Source organism: Embiotoca jacksoni, unplaced genomic scaffold (assembly GCF_022577435.1).
Source record: "Embiotoca jacksoni isolate LCO1_2020_lvr unplaced genomic scaffold, fEmbJac1.0.p SCAF_15, whole genome shotgun sequence".
In the NCBI taxonomy this organism is placed as follows: domain Eukaryota; kingdom Metazoa; phylum Chordata; class Actinopteri; family Embiotocidae; genus Embiotoca; species Embiotoca jacksoni.
The window spans coordinates 4,453,616-4,465,335 of NW_027185285.1; positions in this window are offsets into that span (position 1 = coordinate 4,453,616).

Sequence of the window (11,720 nt, forward strand, 5' to 3'; positions counted from 1 at the left end):
TGACTTTATTGACATGTCAACAAAGGTAAGGTTGGAGAGGGGGTTACACAGTGAGGAGAAGAGGGAAAGCAGCCTTCTTTCTAGAACGGCAAATGTAGAAAATAAAATATAGGCATGCGAGTGATTTTTGCAATAATACATCAGCTGAGATGTCTGTTTTGTAGATGGTGACAAAGTGTTCACGTATAAACAAAGGAATAGATACAGCCACATCAAATCAATTACGTCAAGCTAAAGTAATCTTGCAAAGGGACAATTCTGCTCCTTCAGTCAGACTGATAGAAAATTGTAATCAAAGACAGTCACATCTTATTTGCTGGGATTCAACTGTTTGTGCATGAAGAACAACTAGCTAGTCAAGCTTTGATATTTATGTTGACATCTCTTTGTACTCTGCTTTGATCAACAGCATATGGCTTTAGATCATGGGATTCAAATATTTTTTTTTATTATATCCACGTACACTTTTCTGTTTTTATTCTATTGCGGTCTACATTCATGCCAAACAAGTTACTCCAACGTATTTCTTTAGAGATAGTTATTCGAGCAACTTTTTCACCTAAGGTTATATTTCCTGCCACAATGTTGAAAATTGCCTCAATGAGTCATTATATCTTATCAGTGGACTATAAATATCTCTTGAAATGTTCTTAGCTTTAACATAACATGATAGAATGATCAATCCAGTTATTGATTTCAGAACATAATGATTGCACTTCTAACTCAGAGGCTGTATGGCTACTTGACTGAAGATTGAGAGGCAACTGTTTAGCAGATTTTTGCATTCAGGCATATTTATATATCATAAATTCGTCATGGCTTTGCAGGATTTTATTCATGCAATACAGAAAACCATAATAATCCTCAGCTCAACCTCAACCTTAAATACCAATAATATAACCATGATGCGTCACAATATATGAATACAAAATTTATTCTGGCACATCTGCAAACCATTCTGAGAAATAATTGTTACACAAGCTCAGCGTATGTAGCAAAAATAATAAAACATCTATAAAAGGTCAAGATAAAAATTAATGTCATCAAGTTGAAGATGGTGACTATAAAAAGCCTTCTTATTGAAATTAAAGTTATTTGAAAGTTATTTTGACCCCGTTCATGGAAACGTTCAGGTTAGTGAGGTCACACATACTGAGGTTAAAAAGAAAGAAGTGCAGAAGTAATTGAATATCGCCACACATGATTACAGACTGTCCTGTGAGTCAATGTTTTGCTGTCCACCTCACAACTTGATAGTTTATGTTCTATATTGCTTTCATGGCATCGGTTTTGACCACAGCAGGCAGCTGTTTTCACCAAACAAGCTCCAATAAACTGACATATCTATGCTGCACCAAACATCAGACAGACACAATTACAGATTAGCTGATGGAACGTTTAGCAACAAAACTGCCTTCCAGAGTTAGCAGAGACCAAAAACAGAGCTGAAAGACATATATTCACTAGATGGCCAGAAACAGAGTGACAATACAGCTTCATAACTGCTGAATGTGTAAATAAACAACTTTTCATTACCAACTTTCCACTGATCTCAAGTGGCAGAAAATTGTAGTGGTTTAATAAAAGATTACAACGGCACACTGATGATATGACAATGTTCCAGTCTTCATTGGTAACTCAAGGCTTTATAATTGATGGGTTCTCACAGACCATGTATGCACGGTGAGGATGAACAGGAACTAAGGTGAGCAGCATATTTCGAGTGGTGTGAGATAACTGCTTCACCTCAAAGGCAGATCCCACAAACCCTCTGTGCCAAATCTTACCGTTCATGTCAGCGGGAGCCAAATCTTATTATCCTGCCAGAGTGAAGGTAGACATACTGGTCCAACGACCCCCAACCCCCTACACCTCCACGTCCAGCCCCCTTTCTTTCCCCCAGTGTGTGGAAGCCAATGTTTTTAGATGGGTCTGCCCGAGTTCACATCACACAGCTGGTCATTAAATGAAAATCAGTTCGTCCCATCTCGTCCTCACACACAATAAACTACCTCCGCCGTTTGTGGCCAATGTGCGGGCACCCCGCCAATTTCGCAGTCCAGTTTATGTGTTGTGTGTGTCACTGCTGTCCTGTTCTGTCCCTGTGTGCACCACACATCTACTATAATGAGAGGCTGGAGAGGGAGCCTTGACATCAGGGACTTACATTATTGTCTGTGCATCCTATACTATAGTCTATAGAGGTTTATTTCTGTATTAGTTCTGCCCATCACATTAGACTGGACATCAGCAGGGTGATTGAGAGCTGCAGAGTAAATGAGCATTAATGGGCACTGCGATGAATGCTGAGAGAAATACGCTTATGGAAACTTTCATAAAAAGCATTCATTCCCCAGCTGTGTGCTCAGTCTATCCATTCTAAATGTAGCTGTAAAGATGGAAGGGCGGCGCACTCACTCACACCACAGCTCATCTTCCAGACAGTTGTATGAATTAATGGCAAACGGGGGGCTCATAGTGCCACCTCACTCCTCACTCACAGTGGAGACAGGTACAGTGGGGCTGCCAGCACTCCAGGTTTCAGCTACCTCCCCCACAGGACACCTTCCAGAAACTTGCACCTGGCATGTCCATCCTGCCTTTGAAGTTATTACAACTCAATTCATTCAGCTTGCAAGAAGGAATCAAATTATCAACCTGCCAGTTCCTTATAAATGGAAATCTACTTTTTAAGGCCCTAATAATCTATTTTTATTTTTCCACACTGATAATTCCTTGCAAGAATGCACATCTCTGTGACACTCGGGGTATTGTAAAGTAATTTATAGATTGATCTTTTAGTTATATGCGAGAGATACCATGTGCCTCTCTGTTAGGCACCAGTACGTTAGCAGCATGTACAGCCTGAACCTGAGCATTAGTCAAGAAGAGTGATGGTGCGTTCAAGTTGAAAACTAACTCTTCAGTGTATGTGCTCATCTATCTTCCCTGTCTCATTCACAGGATCATGGCGCTCTGTGGAAACATGTTTTGCGCTAACAATGCCTGCCAAAATTGTAAATAAAAAAATAAAAAGCAGTCCCGTTCTTTAAAATTAATGAAAACCCAGCTGGCTCAACTGTCCTCAAGCTGTAATAAAGTATTCAGTGAAACTTTGTGATAAGGTTTCTCTGTGCTCTACAAGGGCAAATGTTCAGGCTTATAAAAAGCACAAACCTCTCATTATTCAGTGACAAAGGCAATCCATTCAGAAATACCAACTGCTAACAGGCTGTTAGTATTGTTGAAAATACAACAAAGGCCTTTTTTTTGTTCGCTTTTTTAGAAAACTGGAATTTCATTCCTATAAAGAAGAGCCGTCTTTGATTTGGTTTGCCTGTGGAGAGAAAAACCTATAACCATGGTGAATTAAAAAAAAAAAAAAAAAAAAAAAAAAAATGAAAGATGGGTATTACATTAGGTACAGAGGAAAAACAAAACAAAAATCTACAGCATGTAATAAAAAGACTGAATGAGATGAAGAGCAAGGGCAGTATCTGTATCTGCGTGCGAGGAAAGCAGAATGGTTATCATCACATGCTCCTCTCATTTGCCAATGGCTGTGAATCTGCTCTTTGCAGCTGGAGATGCGCACGCACGCACACACACACGCGCGCGCACACACACACACACACACGAAAAATTGATTACCACCTCTTCCTGATTGCAGCCGCTCTGTCTTCTAAATCTAAATTGCAACTCCAGACACAAAAGCAGCCAATGTAGATGAAGCACACTAAATCAATCTCTCCCACTCTACAGCTCCTCCACTGCCAAATAAAAAAAGTACAACCTTCTGCAGAGACGTGAAAAGCCCCAGAAAGTAAAATATGCTATGTAGGATGCTGGAGTCTGCATTCTCTGACCTTGTGCTTGAAGGGTGGAAACCTTAAGTTTTCATGTTTAGGGCTATTTGCAGAGAAGGAATGTCAAGGAAATACCTTGACTAGACTTCAACATAAGGCTGAAGATTAAAATTACAGCTTTGCTGAATGCTCTTTGTTTATTGCCCTAGGATGAAGTGGCATTATTTCTATAGGTACAGTGCGGAACTGTGGCTTCATATATTTCCTCCACATCTGACAAATAATTGGACATTATTCCAGCAGGAGCCCTATCTGTCTAATTACCCACTGACTTTACACTCCATTGATTTGAATTCTAAGCTATTCAAATTATACAATTATACATTGCATTTTAAACAAAGACAAAACTATTTAAAATTCAGTGATTGAACTCACTGAAGTATATCAGCAGTTTCAAGAGCACATATCTACTATGGAATAATTTAGCTACACACCCCAGGCTTGTGGTACAGACATAACCCCCCCCCCCCACCCCCCACATTTCATTACATCTACCTGGCCATCTATCAGTCCCAATTCACACCAGCACCACCTTCACTTTCCGGGTTGCCGGTGTTTGTAACATGTGTCACGACCCGTTCTTTAATGTGTCCTTACCAGTCACTGAGACGAGGCACTTAACAAGAGAATGAATCTGAGACCTTGTCCTTAGCAGGGGCCATTATGTGTAATGGTTGTCAGCTGTTTGGAATGCACTCCCATTTTCCACCGAGATGCACTTATTTGTACCCTTATCTAGTTAAGCATTCATGTGTAAGCATGAGCACTCTTGGTTATTCAGTAGTGGAAAAGTGGCCAGCCATGTGGATCTCTGCAAATTTACCTATTCTTAGAAAAAAGATGTTTGTACTAAACAACTGCAGTTGAGAGGCGTCATTGACAGAAGGAGAATCATATTTTCAGTGATAGGCCTCTCCAGTTAGCCTTGTATGATGTTGGATGAGGTGAACTCATCATCAGTGTCAATAAAGACAGTGCTTCTTCCAGACATCTCACAATACTTTCTTCATTTGAGTGGCAATTTCATTCTTTTTTTCAATTAGCAGGGCAGCACTCTGTTTGACACACCTCAACAAGCTGCACTGGGAATGTGTTCTCAGAAGCCTCTTTAAATGAATCACATGCATAAGTGTCTTAGTAGCAAGGTGCAAGAATGATAGCAGGCCCACATGTGTATGAAGTCAATTTTGAGAAATGCTTTCCAATACAGTACACAAACTCCAGGGCAGTTAACTAACAAGTAAGGAGCTATGTGTAATGAATTTAGATGAATAAATCTAAATACTGCAACCCACTTGATATGCAGCATCAGGCAGAGACACATCAGCCATGCAGCAGATAATTATTAACTTAAGCATATTATATTCACACAAATTCATAGCTTGGAGCAGATAATCTCTCCCTACGAGATGTTATGTAGCACTGATAAGCGGCAGATGACCATGGACACAAGCTCAAGGTTTGCAGTGAGCCTGGCTGAAAAGAGCAGCAGCATCAACTATATAACAGGAGCTCACCAGTTAAGATGTAATTATGATATGAAGAATAGTGGAGCAAGCTGTAACACATTGCTTTGAATTGAAATATTTCCCCACAGCTCAGTTGAATCTGAACGGTGTGGAGAAATAGGTGAATGTGACTACCTGTGTAACAGTGACGAGAGCCATGTAAATGGAGAGTGTACAAGAAGACAGAAATTCCTCGAGCCAATATATAGGGGAAGCTGTAGCTCAGTTGGTAGAGTGGGTTGAACACTAATCGGAAGGTTGGTGGCTCGCTCCTCCTGTCCACATGCCCAAGCGTCCTTGAGCAAGACACTGAACCCTAAGTTGCTCCCGATGGTGTACCATCGGTGTGTGAATGTGCTCCTGATGGCAGCACCTTGCATGGTGATCTGTCTCATTAGTATGTGAATGGGGAAACCATGTTAAAGCACTTTGAGACCGAAAGGTGCTAAAGCACTATACAAGTACAGACCATTTACCATATAAAATCTACAAGAGAGGCCAGTTAGTCCACAGGAATCCCCCTCCAGCATGAGTATTCATGACAGAATAAAGCCCTGCCACACAACAACAGCCAAAATAATTATAAACCCAGCAAAAACCTCACAATTAATACTTCAGGTAGGTGGCAGAATAAATCAGATGCCAACCAAATATAAAGTATTGCCACAAGCAGTTCTGCAGGAGAGCAACAACAGCCAAAAAGCCTCAGTAGCCTAGCCAACAGTTTTCTTTCTGTATTGCTAAGTACACAAACACTGTCAAATTCAGGCTCACAGTGAGTTAGAGACCAACGGCTGGTGTGACGACCAACTACGTGGCAGCAGGAGGGAGTGCGACGTAAACACACATATTCCTGCAGAGTCAGATACAGGTGAACATGGTAATGCAAAGCTTCATGAGCTGCAGTGACAATTTCTACACACTGAAAGCGTTTGCAGAAGATGAGTCACGAGGCAGCCGCAGCAGAGGAGTCAGGACCCACTTTACTGGTGAAGAAAAGATATGAAGAATTCAACCTGAGTTCTCAGTAGTTCTCAATACACCTTTAATAAAGACAAACAGCTGAACAAAGACATCAGACTAAAGAAATGAGAAAACTCAAACACCCTAAATGCTGCTTATCAACCTTTTTATAGGGTTTATTATGTATATTTATTCATTTTATTAATGATTTTTGAAACACCAATAACAAAATCTAAAACTGATCATCAAGTGTTAATCAACCTTATATTGAGGTCTGCAGATGAAAGTGTTAATAAGCTGTTTGTGAATCTATTTGGATCCAGATGCCCTGCAGCCCTTTTCTACCGAGTAGCTAGTAAAACAATCCATCTGGGTGGTCTAAATCAATGCTCCAACCTATCGCAAAACATGACTTATCAGAAAGTGGTACCCGGAAAGCAATTAGATATAGTAGAGCAAATTAGCTGGCAAAGCACTGACAGCTTCAATAGAAATATGATAAATTAATGAAATCAAACAATTTTAAAATTAGTATGCACAGACAGCCAATACATAGTTTTGTGTCAGTGCAGCACTATTGACTAGAGTTGTCTGCCTAAACTAGCCAAGTTTTTTTTTACTTCTTCATTGATGATTTCTCAGCATTTTATAAACCAATATATTATTGTTGGTGTTGTGTTAATTTCTACAATAATTTAATTTATAGTACACAGAGATTAGCAAACAATTGTGGTATACATGTATGCTTTATTTGGGAGTGTAAATAGCTGTTGTATTGGGCCACCTATAAAATATTGTGCATAACTCTCACAGACCTTTAAAACGTCAGAAAGCAAAGTCATCTTTTACCTTTTCAACATTCAAACATTAAATGAAGGAAAAATCAGAGCATCAGTGGGAACATTTGCTTCACTAGCAGCCAAAAAAGCTAAAGTCTGTATTTTGAATGTCTCACTGCTATATCCTCACAAATGCCAGACAAACAAACCAAACATTTTTGCACGCAAAGAGCACTATCTCCTTCTCTTAGTGTGCTTTATTTGTTTCCACTCCATGGACCCGCTAGATCAATACAATGCTGTTGCAATTATTACCATCAGCAACCATTTGGAATGATTGGATTTGCTCCAAAGGCTGAAAAATAGACTTAGGCTGTATCATATGGTCGACTTTGCACTGCTGTAAATCCGTAATTGGATAAATTGCAGGCTAAGAAAGCCATTTTTCTGCGGGGGGATAAAAAATGTGCCAATGTCAGTTCAGGTTTTTCTCCTCACAAAAATCATTACTGCATGAAATAGCCCTTATAGCACTGGCAACTGCATAAAATAATAGTGTGATCATGACATCAAAGCTGCTGTCTCACACAGGACCAATGAGTCTCTCATTTTGAATGCTTAACCACACAGGGAGTTTAAAAACCAAGCAGATTAGAAGAGACAGTCAACATGGGTAAGTCACCGGAGGCAAAGATCTTGGGCTGACTGAATGTTTTCCACACTAAAGCGTCCTTTAGGGCCCCAAGCATTTGCACACTAAACAGAAGAATTTCACTCACATAGGAACCTTAAAAAAATGCTTAGGTTCAAGGCAGTCTTCTTATAAGAAAGAGTTTGAAAATGCTAATTAATAGTTTTGGAACATTTTTTTGGAATGCGACGTATTATTATTAAAAAACCCAATAAAACATTTCACAGAGCTGCGATGCTATTGAAGAATTTCTCTGCACCGTTTTCTAACATTATGCGGGGACAGCTTTCAGTGTCAACAAATCAAAACTGTAATTTTAAAAGCAACAGGGACAACATAATATGTTTAGGAAGTCTAAAGCAACCTAAGGTGAGACATTAAAATAAATAAGTGTAGCTTCTTTTGCTATGAAGAAATAAGCTCCAGAGTGTCTGTTCTATTTAATTTACTGTACAGGCAGATTGTAGTCAGGTTACTCTGTCTGCTTTCATTCTTTATTTTTAGGTCACCTGTATCCTCTCCTCTCCAACCAATCATTGGTAGAATAAATTAAACATGGAGGGAAACTTTTCATTAATTTACAACAGCAATCTCCTGTGAAACATTGCCTAAATAGACAAATCCCACTGATCATTGCGTGTGGCTATAGTATCAGAGGGACCTTGGGTATTTCAAAGTGGCAATAACCCAAGGATTGCTGCATTGATATTACACTTTAATGCAATCTCAGGAGCCACTGAGCAGCCCAGTTTGATTGGATAATACCGACACATTGAGCTCTCAGGCATAAATCTTCATTCATATGTATAAATCACTCAAAATAGAGCAAGGGGATTTGAGTCACAAATCCAAAAAAGCAATAACCATGAAGGAGGGAAAGTCCAATACAACACATTTCCACATTCCAGTGAGCAGTAACTGTTATGGCTTGGAAGGATCCCAGAAGTACAGGAAGAAGCAGGTGATAGGACACAAGACTCTTCAAAACACTTTTAAATGAACCAATCATCCCTATGATTGTTATGGAGACAGTCAATCAGGAGGTAAATCCAGTGCTCGTCGAGGACCCTTGAGCACATGATGAGGAAGAACGCAGCAACTATATAACTACAAGGACTGCAAAGATTTTTTTTTTTTTTTTTTTTCCTTTTTGCTCCTCATGAATATAGTATCTATCTGCCATTTCATGCAGCCAAGTTGTGTCCAAGGGTGTCAAGACATCTCATACATTTCTTACTCTACGAATTCGGTATCAAGATTTTAGAAAAAAAGCAGGTTTATAGGAAAGTCCAAATGCAGGTTTCTGTAATTCAAGTCAGGGGTGTGATATTATTCTAAAGGCAGTCCCTGAGAGCTGCAGGTGAAATGTGGCTGCCCACAGAAGTCAAGGTTGGAATATCACCTGCAAGAATATTTGACCCTCGATTTAAAATTCAGCAAGGATTTTTTTTCTTCTTTTTTTTTCTCCCTCTACTTTCTGTACAACATTACAATAGAGTTGTCGGAATACTACTGACCTTGAGACCTGTCACTCACCATATGACTTCATTTCGTCACACTTCTACTGTGCGGTTACTGGACTTCAAAGTCCGCTTTGATATGTATTTTCTGTTACATCAGCGCCCAAATGGCTGACCGCAGAGACTCCTTCTGATGAAAGGCCCTAGAAAGCAACGGATCTGATCTATAAACTACAGTTCATTAAAATGAGATCTTTATTAGACTATTACATGAGCAGCATTATGCACAAAGTAGCTCTGTGAAATGATGTGCTAAGATTTTCTTCTGCACCGATATACAACCAGTGTAGAAGCATGAGGTTCTGAGCCCTACTGAAAAGTGTTGGGCTGCCACCTAATGGTTCAGCTTCATTGACTGCAGTGCTGTATGGAAATGTTAACCATTTTCCAATTGGAAGGGGCTTTTATCCAATGAAATGTACCTTTACCACAACTACATATATTCCTACTTTATCCTTTAGAGGGACTAAAGCGCAGTAGTGCAAATAATTTCCACACTGATTCACAAAGTACTCTCGCATAATATCTTTATCTGCAGTTGAGCAGAGTTTAATTCAACTCAGAATTGGCCCGACTAAGAACTTTCAAATCAATGGGACTTGGATGCTTGTTGTTACCTAACTACGTCCTCAGCATACATTACTTCACAGTGTCCTCAAATTGATTTGTGGGTATGACATGTTTTGTCTGGACCACGATAACATGAATAAATGAAGAGCAGACAGAGAAGCTTGATAGATGTGGTCGGAATTAGAGCGACACAGACAGAGGTGCCTTTATTCATTTCATTCCTTTTTCCACGTTGGTCCCCACGGTTCAAACACTGAGAGTGATTGGCACGGCAATCACTGGAGAATTTCCTGGAACCAAATCCAACTATTTGTAAATGCAGAGCACAGTCAAAAATTCATATTCATACAGTGCGTTTCAAGTGTCACCTACTCAGAGTGTTCAGAATCAGAGCACACTCTCAAGGCACTGTGGCCGTGGAGGTGCATCAAAGGATCCAAATAATTACAGCAGTGGCCATTTGATGCAGAGATAGTTTTAAGCAAACCAGTCTGCACTCCACGCAGATAAAAACAACTCCTCAGGACAAAATTAATTTTACATATTTTTTCAGTGTATTTGGTTGATTTGTTGAGGCTTTCCATTTACATTTGGCTATTGAGAGATGACAGTGGGCATGTTTTTGTTCTCTCTGCAACTTTTCCCATCAATTGAAATGAAGCAAAAAAATTCAACCGGTTATAGAAAGTTGACAATTGACAATTTTTCAGATAGAACAATGTGACAAAAAAATTTTCCCTTCAAAACATCAAAAACTGTTATATAAACTTTCCTCTTTTGGATCATCTATTTTATCAGTCTTAATTCAAAATTACAAACATGTATTGTCTCATCAATTTGCTTGGTAGCCATTGTATAGCCTTCCATCCTTCCAGGGTTTATACTCCGGGTTTTGCTCTGTTCAAAGACACTGATATCAGCAGATTAGCGCTGGTGTCAACTTTCCCCATCAGCAGGCTAATCCCAGGAGTTATCACTTTGCTTAATATACAAGTGGAACCCCACTCATGTTGCAAAGTTCACTTTCATAGTCACATCCCCCCCCCCCCCCCCGTTCAAAAAGCTCAAGTACCAGTTAAGGTCCGTAGTAAAGAGCCACCCATGTATGTACATGTTCCCATGTATTCAAAGCACTGCTAAAAGTTGTAAGAGATACTGCACAACTATCTGTCTGCCACACTGCATGGACTCACAGTGATACTTATTTACTTGTGTGTTTCAGACTGGGTTGACCTTATCGTATCATACGTAAGGCAGGCAACACCAGAGGATAATTGGGGTCCGATTGGCCCCGACCGACAATTGCACGAGTGTTGCAGATTCATGGCTGGTCCAAACCACTTATCATGATTCTGTAATTTGAAAGGTCTACAGACAAAACCTTAAAGTTATCACCTGGATTGGAGTCTCCCCAATTTTGAATTGCACATATGAAACATGTTTGAGAAATTTAGACTGTGTTATGCGAAAGGACAACAAGCCAATATTGATGAAGGGAGCAGACCTGGAAGCATCACCAGCCTTAATACAAGCCCAAATCACAGTAATATTATTGTGGGAAGACATTTTGATCTAGTGGACATGGTTACATTCTCCCCTCCATCTCTGTGCATCCTGTTTCAGAATACAACTTTTTTTCTAACTCACCTCCTCCTTGTGCTGCAAAATGTTGAAGCCATGCGGATTTAGTCTTCTCAGCCAGAACTTTATTCACAGTTTCTTTAACCTGTTTTGTTTATCAGTGCAAAATACGCAGCACACGACACAGGCAGGTGCAAACAGCTGACAACGAAAGTCGACCTGTCCCTCTGAGTTGACGTTTG